Below are 13,709 nucleotides of genomic sequence, written 5' to 3'. Positions count from 1 at the left end.
GGGTCCGCCCCCCGCGTCCTTCCAATCGCTCTCGGCCCCGCCTCTCCCCCCCACCCCCCCCCCCGCCCGCTCTCCGCCCACTTCGCCCACCGCCTCAAGTCGTCAGTTCTGTCTCGCCTCGCCTTCCTGTTGCGGTCTTCTGCGTCTCAGTCTCCAACTTTCGAGTTTTCTTGCCTTTTTTTGCTCTGAGTTGAGTCCCTACCGGGTCCTTTAGATCCGCGGTCACGGGGGACGGTGGAGTTTAGAACCTGTGAGTACATTAGAAAGTGCGCAGATGAGTAAGAATCGGGTTCGGACAAGGGCGGCTGGTCTGGGACCCAAGGAAAACAGGCTGTGATGGTGAAGGGGTCCTTGGCTACGAGGCTGAAAGTTTAGCACCAGAAAAGAATTTGGAGATCAATTCAACCACCCATTTCAGGAATACTTAAGTTGAAATCCAGAAAGATGAGGTAATTTACCCAAGGTTACCCAGCAACCCGTGAGCAGGCAGGACTGCAACACAAATGTCGGACCTGGCCTTCCACTGTGTAATACTAAGCAGATAGACACGTAAATACCTTTGCAGGCTTCTCATTTTTCCTTACCCCCTCACTCTCAGATCACACACCTTCCCCATTTTGCTTTTCTTCTTTTATTTTGCACTTGATTTTGTACATCTACAAGGAATTATTCAACGGCAGTGGAAACGTTTGAAACATTATAATCTGAAAAATCAATAAAGTTTTCTATGTCGTGTGGTGAAAAGAGCATGTGCTTTAGAGACAAACCTAGGCTCCAGCTATTTACTAGTGAGACCTTTAGGACAATTGGCTTTTCTTACGATAGACATAATAAAATGGGGATCCCTGCCTCGAAGAGGATTGATTAAATAGACACTAAGTATTTTGCCCTTTTTTTTTTTTGAGATGGAGTTTTGCTGTTGTTACCCAGACTGGAGTGCAATGGCAGGATCTCAGCTCACTGCAACCTCTGCCTTTTGGGTTCAAGCAATTCTCCTGCCTCAGCCTCCCGAGTAGCTGGAACTACAGGCGCACACCACCATGCCCAGCTAATTTTTGTATTTTTAGTACAGACGGGGTTTCACCTTGTTGACCAGGATGGTCTCCATCTCTTGACCTCGTGATCCACCCGCCCCGGCCTCCCAAAGGGCTGGGATTATAGGCGTGAGCCACCGCACGCGGCCCTCAATTTTTTTTATTTTGTTAATGAGAGCTTGTTATGTTGCTCAGGTTGGCCCTGAACTCATAGCCTCGCCTCCTCAAGCACCAGGACAACTGGCCGGAGCCACCGCGGCTCCCTATTTTACCCTTTCTTAATTCGCGTTTTACAGGTGATGAAACTCACCAGAGCCTACATAGCTAGAGAATGGCCGAACTGGGTCTTAAATCTAGTCAATCTTGACCCCAGAGCTCTTTAGTCTAAAGGTAATGTTTAGACTTAACTTGCAGTGGTTTAATTATGAGTCCAGCTGGGCGCGGTGGCTCACGCCTATAATCCCAGCACTTTGGGAGGCCGAGGTGGGTGGATCACGAGGTCAAGGGATCGAGACCATCCTGGTCAACGAGGTGAAACCCCATCTCTACTAAAAATACAAAAATTAGCTGGGCATGGTGGTGTGCGCCTGTAGTCCCAGCTACTCAGGAGGGTGAGGCAGGAGAATTGCTTGAACCCAGAAGGCGGAGGTTGCGGTGAGCCCACATCGTGCCATTGCACTCCCGTCTGGGTAACAACAGCGAAACTCTGTCTCAAAAAAAAAAAAAAAAAAAAAATCCAAAACAGACTGAAGAAATAAAATAGTAGCATTAGGATAAAGTAGGGCATTAAAGAATCATCTAGTTAGCTTTTGGTGGAGGTAACAGAAATGTTGGGAAAAGTGTCAGAAGCCTTAATTTTTTCCCCATTCTTTATGAGTAGTTTTAGATCAACCACCAGTTCTCCAATATTTGCAAATAAACAGCATAGATACTGTAGCCCTAGAAAGAGTTGCAAAAATTATCACATTAGCAAGAGAGTCAAGGCATTTTTAAGGAAACAGAAGCTTCCATTTCATGAACTAATAAAGCCCACGGTGCCAGAAACACTGATGTCATACTGGAAAGTGGTGTAAAATAAAATTATAAGCATGATTTCAACATCAAATAAAACAAATGATGAAACATGCCAGTTAATGGCAGTGCCAACATCCAACCTCAATCCCAATCCAGATCAGAAACTGATTCTACCATAGTTATCTGGCAGGACTTAGCACATCAACTGGATCGTACTCAAAGCTGTATTTTCTTTTCTTTTTTCTTTTTTTTTTTTGAGATGGAGTCTTCCTCTCTCGCCCAGGCTGGAGTGCAGTGGCACCATCTCGACCCACTGCAACCTCCGCCTCCCATGTTCAAATGATTCTCCTACCTCAGCCTCCCCAGTAGCTGGGACTACAGGCGTGTGCCAACATGCCAAGCTAATTTTTTGTATTTTTAGTAGAGACAGGGTTTCACCGTGTTGGCCAGGATGGTCTCTTATCTCCTGACCCTGTGATCCGCCTATCTTGGCCTCCCAAAGTGCTGGGATTACAGGCCTGAGCCACCGCAACCGGCCTCAAAACTATTTTCTTACACAGGCAAAATACTCTCACAGAAGCAATATTTAAAGCAGAGCTCTTTTTTTCTTTTTCTTTTTTTTTAAAGGTTTGACAAGATCTTCGAAAGATTAAGAATAGACAGGAAACCAATTAAGATTGTTAAGAGTTAGGGCCCATAGTTTGGGCAAAGAAAGTTTGCCGCTCAGCAATCATTTGCCCCCAGAAAAGGGATTAGGTAGAGCTGTTTACACCAAGTATATGGACATTTTATAAAAAGGAATCAGACACAGAAAACTAAACCTCACAAAAGCAGAAGCTGGTTCTCCATGCCATGGCTCAGCCCTTCCCTTCCCCCACAGGCCAAAACTCAGCTGAACATCTACTTCCTTCCCTACTAACTCAGCAGTTCTCAGAAAGGAAATGGCAACCATATGGTTTCCCATTAACCAAAACGAAAGGCAGCCTTGAGAAACACCCTTCAGCCCAGGCTAGTTGGTTTCAACTACCTCTAAATCACTCCCAGAGGTGTGGTTAATAAAAAGAAAAAGAAGATGTCAAGAAGAACAATTATTTCTATGCAGATATCTTTCCTTATATTACCGTTCAGTGAAATAGATTTGCCATTCAGTCTATCCATTTATGTCATAAAGATTATATTGCTGGTTCTTTAATATATGCACAAGATTACTTCATGGTCTTCTTTTCTCTAAGGCTGTTGTTCTTCAAGCCTTCATTTTTCACAGCCTAAACCTAAGCTTACTCTGAGATGATAGATTCTTCTACTTTATGCCCAGAACCTCAAAACCATGATTTTGTGTAAAGATGCTTGGTGAGATCCACTATAATACAGAAGGGCATCCATTAGAATCCTGCAAATAGAAGGTTCTGTTATCTTGCGCCTCATTGATAAAGGTTTTGCTGTAAATTTTACCCAGCACTCAGTACTCATGCTCACTCCCAGGTTTTGGTTTCTGGAATTACCAAAATTATTTCACTTTGTTTGCAATCTCCATCTATTTAAAACTATTACAACATCAATGAAACAGTTGTTTGTACCAAGTACTGTTTGATTATAAATATCTTGTATAGTGAAACAATTTTAAAAATTAACAAGAACCGCAGTGTGCTCACCTTACAGATACAATCCACTTTGTAACATAATTGGCAACTCAAAAAAGAAAAACCCAAACAATTGGTCTTTTCTTAATCTTCCTAAAACAATTTAACCAAAAGACTCAGAAGTAATGTTTAGTAATGATTACAACAATAGCCGCACAAATCGTGCCTATAGTGATAAATGCTAATACACTGAACATTTGCTATGGGCCAGACATTTTACGCTCTAAGCACTTTACACTTTTTTGGGTTTTTTTGTTTGTTTGTTTGTTTTGGAGACAAGGTCTCACTCTGGGACCCACTGGGGCCAGATACGGTGGCTCCACCTGTAGCTCACTGTAACCTGGAACTCCTCTGCTTGTGATCCTCCAACTTCCGCCTCCAGAGTAGCTGGGACTACAGCTGTGCACCACCATACTTGGCTAATTGTTTTATTTTTTGTAGAGATGGAATCACACTGTGTTGCCCAGGATGGTCTCAAATTCCTGGTCTCAAGCAATCCTCCCATCTCAGTCTCCCAAAATGCTGGGATTACAGGCATGAGCCAGAAGGCATGACCTGATTTACACTTTTTGATGTGTTACTTAATATATGTGAAGTGATTGATCTCATTTTATAAGAAGTTATGGAGCCTGGATTTCAAAATAACTGTGTTTCATGTAATAACTTTTTTTACAAAACAGGTTATTTGCCCTAAAAAGTACATGTCTTTGTTTATCTAAATGGGTAACTGGATTTTTCAAAGGCTTTGTAATTCACAGTGGTAAATGCAGTAATATATTAGCTGATAACCCAAATCTGATGGTGTGGGGATAGTGAAATCTACTCATGAGGAATAACTCTGTAGTTTCCCTTGGGAAGAAATGCATCCCTAAATGGATTAATTCAATTCAGTTACATTATGTTTTTTTTTTTTTTAAGACAGGGTCTTGCTGTCACCTAGGCTGGAGTGCAGAGGTACAGTCACAATTCACTGCAGCCTCGATTTCCTAGGCTGAAATAATTCTCCCACCTCAGCCTCCCAGCCTCCCATATAGCTAAGACTACATGCACATGCCACCACACCTGGCTTATTTTTTTTATTTTTTATTTTTTATTTTTTAGTAGAGACAAGGTCTCGCCATACTGCACAGGCTGATCTCAAACTCCTGGGTCAAGCAATTTTCCTGCCTCAGCCTCCCAAAGTGCTGGGATTAAGGTGTGAGCAACTGTGTCCAGCATCTTTTTAATGATGTTTAATGATAGAGTGAACAACTTTGGCTTCTGTGTTCTAAAAATCTTTTCAAATGTATCATACCTCAAATAGCTACCTGGATTTACTGTTTGTTCAGATTAAGAAACGAAATATTATTAGCAAATTAACTGAAGACTGATGGGAAAACATATAGTACCAAGATGTTTCAAAAAGAGTTGCTTGCTACCATTTTCTGATGTTTCCTCATGTCCTATGGATAAATACATAAATAACAGTTTTTAAAAACCCAGCTGGCCCAGTTGGAGAGCCCTGGTCCTTAACAGGCTCTACAAGGAGAATGTGATGGTATGTATAGGAGACTAGTATCATGCCTGACATATGTTGGAGTACAAGGCTTGACTTCTCTTTTTAGAATTCTTATTTACTATTGTGGTTTCTCTATAATAAAGATGGATACCTTCTCTTTTTTATTTATTTAGACGAAGTTTCGCTCTTGTTGCTCACTCTGGATTGTAATAGTGCAATCTTGGCTCACTGCAACCTCCACCTCCCAGGTTCTAGCGATTCCCCTGCCTCAGCTTCCTGAGTATCTGGGATTACAAGCGCCCACTACGACACCCAGCTAACTTTTTGTATATTTAGTACCCTTTCTTATTTTGGAGCATTATCAACTCACATACATACACACAAACATGTGCCAGTAAATCACCAGGAAGAAACAGTAGATGCTTTCAAACAAATCCCTCATTAAGGGTACTACCCATAGGAGCATAGCATATCCCAGTTGGAAGGATGCTCACAGGTAATGTACACTAACCCTTTCACATTGTGTATGAAAAAAATACAAGCCCAGAGATGTTAACAAGATTACCATCTATAGCCCCTAATGAACTAATGGATCTCAGCAATTTCACCAAAGGCTGCTAATATCACTAAAAGAGAGAGAACCATTCCAAAACAAATCAGTATCTCTCAAGGTGGGACTTAGTCATCAACATATTTTAAAACTCCCTCAGTAATGGCAGTGTGCGACCAACTCTGAAAACCACAGGAGGCTAAGAGGTTTTTTTAAAAAAATTCTCTTTTCCAAATACCTATTAATATGCTGGAACAATGTTTCCTTTATATTAGGGAAATCCTGCATTGATAAATTTCTAGGAGTGAAATGATTAAGCATTATATTTAAGACTTCTGATATGTATTATCAAATTACATTTTAGGAATTTCAAAAGTGATTTACGCTCCATTTGCCCTTTGTATATATGCGTTAAACATGATTCATTAACTTATTCAACAAAATTTTATTGAACAACTACTGCTATGTGCCAGCACTGGGACTACTCTATGCTCCTATGGGTGATACTCTTAATTAGGGGTTTGTTTGAAAGCATTTACTGTTTTTTCCTGGTAATTTACTGGCGTATGTTTGTGTGCATGTATGTGAGCTTGATAATGCTCCAAAACAAGAAAAGGTATTCATCTTTATTATAGAGAAACCACAGTAGTAAATCATAATGCTAAAAAGAGACACCAAGCCCTCCAACATAGTACAAAATAATACAAAAATCCTAGACTTCATGGAGCTTACATTCTAAGGAGGTAGACAGACAATAAAGTAAATAAGTAAAAGCATATAGTATATACTAGTGAAAAACAAAGCAGGGCAAGAGATGAGGATTTAGCAGGTAGGGGGTGTAGAAAGTGGTGAGGGAAGGTGATATTTGAGTAAAGATACAAAGAAGGGGAGGGAGCATATCAGGTGGATATCTGGGATAAGGCACTCCAGACAGAGGGAAGGCCATTGAAAAGACCCAGGTATCTCTGGCTTTTTCCAGGAACAGCCAGAAAGCTGCTGTAACTGAAGCAGTGAGTAAGCAGAAAGTTTAGAAGATGCAGGGACTAGGGGAGAGGGCGAAGATATCATACATGAAGACTTTGTGCTGATTTTGGCTTCTTAATTTGATACAGGAATCTTTTATTGGGGTGCTTTAAGCAAAGACTTGACACACTAACCTGGCTTAACAGGGTCACTGTGACTGTTGCAGAGAGAGCAAAAGGAATGAAGTGGAAGCAGGAAAATCAGGAGGTATCGGATTAATGCACTTCAGATGAGTGATGGCTTGCACTGGGCCGGTAGCAGTGACACTGGTATAATGTGATCAGCATCTGAATCTGTAAGGAAGATAGAGCCAACAGACCCACTTCTGGCTGGAATGGAGCATAAGAGAATAAGATGAATCAAATATGACCTCCAGACTTTGGGTCTGGGCAACTGGTCGGATAGAGTTATCATTAACAGAAATGGGGAGGAACACAGTGGAACAGTTTAGGGGATGTGAAAAGATCAGGAGGACCATTTTAGACCTAAGAAGTGAGATGGTAAGAACACAACAAGGTGAGTGGTGTGTTGGATGCCAGATGAATCAGATGTTTCTGGGAAGAGGGGGTGATAGTTATGTCAAATGCTGCTGATCAAGTGAGATGAAACAGGATTGATCACAGGGTGTAGCAAAAATGAAGGTCATTGGTGACTCTGACAATGAAGTTGGTGAAGGATGAAAGACTAAGTTGAGCTTAAGAGAGAACAGAAGTTCTTAAGTTGGAAATAAGTACGTTCATATGGCTCCTCCTAGGAGATTTTTTTGCAAAGGAGATCAGAGAAATGGGCTAATCATGTGAGGGGAAAAAGTGGGACAAGAGATTTTTTTATTTAATGTGAAAAATAGTAACATGACTGTAGGCTGAATGCCATGATTCAATAGAGAGGGAAAAGTCAAATTGCTGAAAACAAATCCTTGTCCTTGAGTAGGTGAGAGAGGATGGGAGCTAGGTCCATTGTGGAGAGGTGGATAGGAGCATAGACGGATTTTCTGGAACAGGAAGCTGAGTTGCTATGATGGTAAGAGTGTGTGGAAGGTCTTTTCTGATAGCTACTATTCCCAATGAAATAAGCAAGATCATCAGTTTAGAATGAGAATGGGGAGGAGATGCTGGAAGTTTAAAGTGTAAGGAGAGGTTAGAAATAGTCATTGGAGATGTGGAAGACAATGAAATGGGGAAATTTATTACCGTTTTAGAATCCAACTAAAGTCTCACATGAAGGAAGTTAACAGGGAATATAAAGTTGACCAGTGCACATGGTTCTGTATTTTTCTTCAGACACATTCATCTGCGAGAGTTTAGGCGTAGACCAGGCTGAGAGTTGGATTTTACCAGTATCAGAGTTTTGACAGATGATAGTAATCCTGGTTTTTGCAACATTTGTTGTACACGTCTTTCCAATTTGTGGTTTGCCTTTTTCTTTTATCTGTATTTTTAGTGCAGAAATGTTATATTTTTATATGGCCAAATTTACTATCTTTTCCTATGATGTCTTCCATTGTTTTTTTGCTTAAGAAATCCTTCCTCATGATGGGATGATATAAACTTTTTTCTATACCTTCTTCAATTTTTTTATGATTAAATATTTACCTCTTATGTATGCTGTGATGCAAAGCTCTAGTAAAATATTCATCAAAAAGTTACTTTAGTTTTCCAATGTTATTTATTAAAGAAACAATTTCTTGCCAGGCACTGTGGCTCACGCCTGTAATCCTAGCACTTTGGGCGGCTGAGGTGGGTGGATCACCTGAGGTCAGGAGTTCAAAACCAGCCTGGCCATCATGGCGAAACCCCATCTTTAAAAAACAAAAAAGAAAGAAACAATTTCTTAGGTTTACTTTTAAAAAATATTCTCAATTTTTTCTATTTTATCAACTCTAGTTCCAGTTTATCACTTTAATCTGAGTTATCTGTTCTTGCTTTAACTGGTATATGTTTATAATTCTTCAGCATCTGATAAGGCAAATACCAACCTCCAGATCCCCTTTTTATAAACATTCTTTAATCATTCTTGCTTGCCTTATTTTCCTAGACTATTTTGTCATGATTTAAAAACAGACCTTTCTCAGGGTTTGTTTGGAATTGAAAGAAGCCTAACCACTAATTTGGGACATACCAATTTCTTTATAATATTCAAGTTCCCCATTCAAGAACCAGGCTATAATCCTCCATTATTGTCTTTTAAATTTTGTTGGATTGATTACTCATTCGCGTTTTTTATATATTTTAAATCCCCTTGAAATCATAGTTTTGCTTTGATTTTCATTTTGCTAGGGTGGTGATTCCTCAAGTAAGTTCTCCAGAAAGAAAAGAGAAAGAAGGTACCTTCTGATACTTTACATATATAAAAATGTCTAATACGTTTCTCACATATCTGGGGCAGGTATAGAATTTCCACTGTTGTCCTTTTCTCTTAATATTTATCATTAAATCCAGTGGATAGAATGTTCCTCAAAACACCGATTGTAGAAGGGAAAAAAATGAAAGAAACATAAGTGTCATAAAAGGCAGATTAAGTTAGTGCACTATTACTAGGGAAGTGTATGTAATATTATAAATGAGGTCAATGTACATGTACTGATAAGGAAACAAGTACATGCAAAAAAAAAGAAGCTACATATATGTATACAATGATTAGCTTATTACAGAATAAAAACCTGTATGTCAATAGGTTTTTATTATAGATATATATCTATAGTAAATCTAGATGTATATTTACCATCTATAATAAATACAGATATAGTTGTTACTATATATGTACAGATGTATTTTCATTATATATATATATGTCAATATATTAATATATCTATTTTCATACTATATATCTGGAAGAATATACACCAAATGGTAACAAATCACTATGGGGATTAAGATGTGGGAGAGAAAGAACTTTCACTTTAAATTTTATATACTCTGAAATTATGTGAAGTTTCAAAATGATGTTTTATTCATAGATGTACAGTTTTTTATAGCCAATGTACACATTTATTTCACCTTTTTCATGCCTTTATTTCACTTGACATGGTTGACCACACTTCCTTTTGTACAACACTGAGTCAGGCACCTCTCCGACGTATTTCCGTAATACATGGTATATATTCCATTTACAGGAATTTTCACTTTAATTTATAATTTCCTCTTTATTTGCGTATTCCAAGGAGACCAAACAGTCAAGTACTTTCCCTGTTTCTCATTTTAGGTTTTACCTTACAAAATACATGTTCAATAACTATTGTTTGAAAGTATCTGTATGATTTAAAAGGGAATGTGTATCATCTAGCATCTGAAAAGTAAAAGAGGCAATGCTCAGAAGGCAGAAAAAGGAAGTGAGCTAGGCAAGGTGGAAAGTCCTGAGTTAGGCAAGGTGGAAAGTCCTGAAGGTGAGCTGTGCCCATTGGTTGAGCAGCCAAACCACCAAGGGAGGGTTTCTTTAACTGCAGCCCAAGTAGGCAAAAGAAACAAGTGGAGAACTGTGAAAGAAACTGCAAGACCAGTAGTAAGAAGGTAACTGGCCTTCTCCATTTAGGGGAATCCCACACCTAAGTGGAAATGGAAATGTCCTTCTCCGGTGCTCTTACAGCTCAACTATCCCATGTGGGTGGGATAAATAGGAGTAGCATGGAACCTTTTAAGGGGAAGTTGGTAGGCAAATACCACTGCAAAAATAAGAGAAAGCTGAGTTATTGCTTATTAGGGTAAAGCCTTAGCTATTCAAAAAAGGAAACACCAAGAAGTGTACATCTATATGCAAAGGCTTAAATAAGATGGATGTTCATTTTTTCTTTATGTTATAGTCCCAAGAAGAGCAATACAGATTTGCAGGGAGACCATGAAGTCACTCAAGGACTCAAATTCCTTCCATTTTCCACCCACCATTCCCTTAGGTGATATCATCAGTGGGTTGTGGTCACACTTGCTGGTTCCCATCCAAAAGCAAAGCTGCGTAGGGCTCCTAAAGACCACCTACCAGCTTCAGTGATTTGCTAGGAGGACTCACAGGACTCAACATATAGTCCTATACTTATGGCCATGACAGTGACAGGATACAGAGCAAATTAAGCAAAGGGAAAGGCATATAAGGCAAAGTCTGGAGGAAACCAGCTGCAAGCTTCCTAGAGTCCTCTCCTAGTGGAGTCACACAAGAGGCACTTTATTCCTCTACAACAGGTTGTGACAACAGGTATGAAATACTGCCCACCAGGGAAGCTCACAGTTTTTCTTGCAGGCTTGTCACATAGGCACCCTTTTCCTGCCATATACCAGAAGCCCTGACTGCCAGAAGGAAAGCAGGTGGTTAGCATAAACTATGCTGTTGGTACTAACAATTTAGACACAGTGGGCCACTCTTATCAGTTTTTAAGGAATGGCCAGAACTCTGCTGAAACCCAAGTTTCCGGATACCCAACAGGAGATTTCTGGGAATAGCAGTCTTGGACCTACTGTTAATTCTTTTCTGAACAAAAGTACACAGGGAGAGGTGCAGAAAGCAAAGTGGAGTAGGAACCAGAAAACTAAGCAGACACTAAGCAGGCTCATAAGTTGGTAGAAGCAATGAATAAATAGAAACCATGAACCAGATAAACTGAGGCAGAGAGAGTACCATGGTAAAGAAGGAGAAAGAAGCAAAGAGAGAAGTCCGTGGGATGACAACCCCTATTATTGCTCTTGGGATATCAGAGTTCCTATTAATATATGATTCTGGAGACCAATGAACAATGCTCCAGTTTCACGAGACCTGATTATTCCATTAAAATATTTCCTACACTTGCTTCCTAATTTACCCATATTCTTATAATAAATTGAAATCACCAAAAGTCAGAGGCATATTTGTGCTCCTTGAAACCTAAAAACACTTCACTTATACATCTGAGGTTTTAGCCATCGAAAACATAGATGAAATGTAAAGAAAAACTAGAATGGTAGCCAGGGATCACTGGCCAACTGGAGAAAGGACCAAGATTTATAGCATGGCATAAAACCTCCCCCACCCCCACCATAAAGCCCCTGCTCCAACTACATCAAACTACTCACAAGTACATTTAAAGTATACTTTTATACTTCTTTGATTTTGATCACGTAGTTTACCCTGCTTAGAATTCTTGGTCTTGTCATCCTCAAAAATCCCTGAAGAGCTTCTTTACCCAGCTCGAGTCATTTGCATTCTCTATGAAGCCTCTCTGACCATTTCTTCCCCATACACCCTTGTCTAGCCTCTTTAGAATGAATATTTCTGCATTACTCTCTCAGCTCTTGGTACATATTTCTATAGTAACACATATAAAACGTATTGTAATCAACAATTTATGTGTCTGTCTCTGAATAAATTATGTTCCTAGCACTTAGCATAGCGTTTCACAAGTGGTAATTGTTTACCAAATGTATATCTAGGAAATGAATGGGTGAACTAACCAAGAAACAAATGCAGCGAATCACATATTGAAGAGTTATGACATGAGGAACCAAGGGCAAGGCTTTGTGACCAAGACACCCAATTTTCAATTCTGATGCTTGAAACAATAAAATCTGTCATCTATTGGGGTACTTTTTATTTCTCCAAATTATTGCTTTTGTATTACCCTAGTTCTTTGAAGATACTATTACTTTACACATTTTAAATAGCTGTGTTAGCATTAATTATAATAGTTTCCCTAGTAAGGAAGCAAATTATTTTCTTAAAAATTATGGCAGGACTTAAACGTCCCTCAATTTAAAAAGTCTGATGCTAAATATACCTAACTCTATACTGTCTAAGTGTGTTTATACAAGTAAGTAAACACACAAAATTATTCTCCTGCTGTGAAAGTACTTCCTGCCTCTAGTGCCTCATATGTGTATATATATTTTTAAGTTGAACTTTTCAAAGGAGAATAATTTCAAGTAGTAGTGATTTTGCAACCCATTGCTATGGCACTGAAAGTGAATTCCCCAAGCAATTTTATAATAAAACCAATTCTAAAAGCTTAGACATGGTCATAACAAACATCAAATAAAATCTACATTTCTTACTATTTCCATGTAATTTCCTTTGAGTAGTGACCCTTTAAAATCTGATAGTATATAGGTGTCCTTTATCTCCCCGAGAGTTATCAGAATCAAGGCCTTTGGTTAAATGGTTTTATCACATGTTGTGCTTGTGGTGGCTATTGTTTTCGACATGCAAGAGGCTGCAAGAACTGAACTACACGAAATGGATTCCCAGAAACTGAGAAGAGAGTTTTAAAAATAGCATTGTTTGACATTAAAGCTCATTTGAATTAATTTTGAATTTCCTAGGTCAGCCATCTGAGAGTGGGTTTGCAAATGTGTGTTGATGAGGCTGAGGTGTTGCCCAATTCTCACGTGTGTAAAGAAGAGACTGTTGTTGCAGAGTTAGAGAAGGAAATCAATATTTTTTGAATAGTTTCTTTGTGCCAGGCTCTTAACATACACTCTCACTTAATCATCACAGTACCCTTCTCTCATAGGAGTCATCATCCACATTCCACAGAGAAAAGGAAGCTTGGAGAAGGAGGCTTTAGGCTGCACAACTATTGCTGAGCAGAGCTGAAATTCCAACCATGTTTCTGTGGCTCCAAAGTCTGTACCTTTACCACCTGATATAAAAGACCATGTGATCACAACACAAGTTACATTTAGTCAAATAGCTCTGACTAAATGTAAGCGATCTTGGAATTCATCCCTTAAATGGAGTGATCTGCTTGGAGATTTTTTTTAAAAAAGAAACAGAGATCAGCAAATTATAGCTCCAAACTTGCTCACCAAATAATCTGACGCTGCTTCCAGTCTACAAGGGCAGAGTTGAGTAGTTGTGACAGAAACCACATGATCCACAGAATTCAAAATATTTACTATTTGCAGAAAAAGCATGCTAATCTGACCTCTAGGAGAGAAGTTTTGTCAATCAATATCTAGTGTTGTCCCAGGAAGAGAGACTCAATGTCTAGCACA

At 39.3% G+C, this 13,709-nt stretch overlaps 1 long non-coding RNA gene across 1 annotated transcript in view; it reads left to right on the top strand.

Annotated features, from left to right (window-relative positions):
- Positions 1 to 104: 104 nt before the first annotated feature.
- The window catches only part of LOC118154632 (uncharacterized), a 33,327-nt gene continuing 19,722 nt past the window's right edge, over positions 105 to 13,709 (top strand). The window contains exon 1 of the long non-coding RNA XR_004744763.3: positions 105 to 250. This is a non-coding gene — a long non-coding RNA (uncharacterized LOC118154632). The remainder of the gene's footprint in view (positions 251 to 13,709) is intronic.

This window comes from Callithrix jacchus, chromosome 6, assembly GCF_049354715.1.
Source record: "Callithrix jacchus isolate 240 chromosome 6, calJac240_pri, whole genome shotgun sequence".
NCBI classification, from domain to species: domain Eukaryota; kingdom Metazoa; phylum Chordata; class Mammalia; order Primates; family Cebidae; genus Callithrix; species Callithrix jacchus.
The sequence above is the reverse complement of the archived record's forward strand: the minus strand, read 5'-3'. Positions and strand labels throughout refer to the sequence as shown.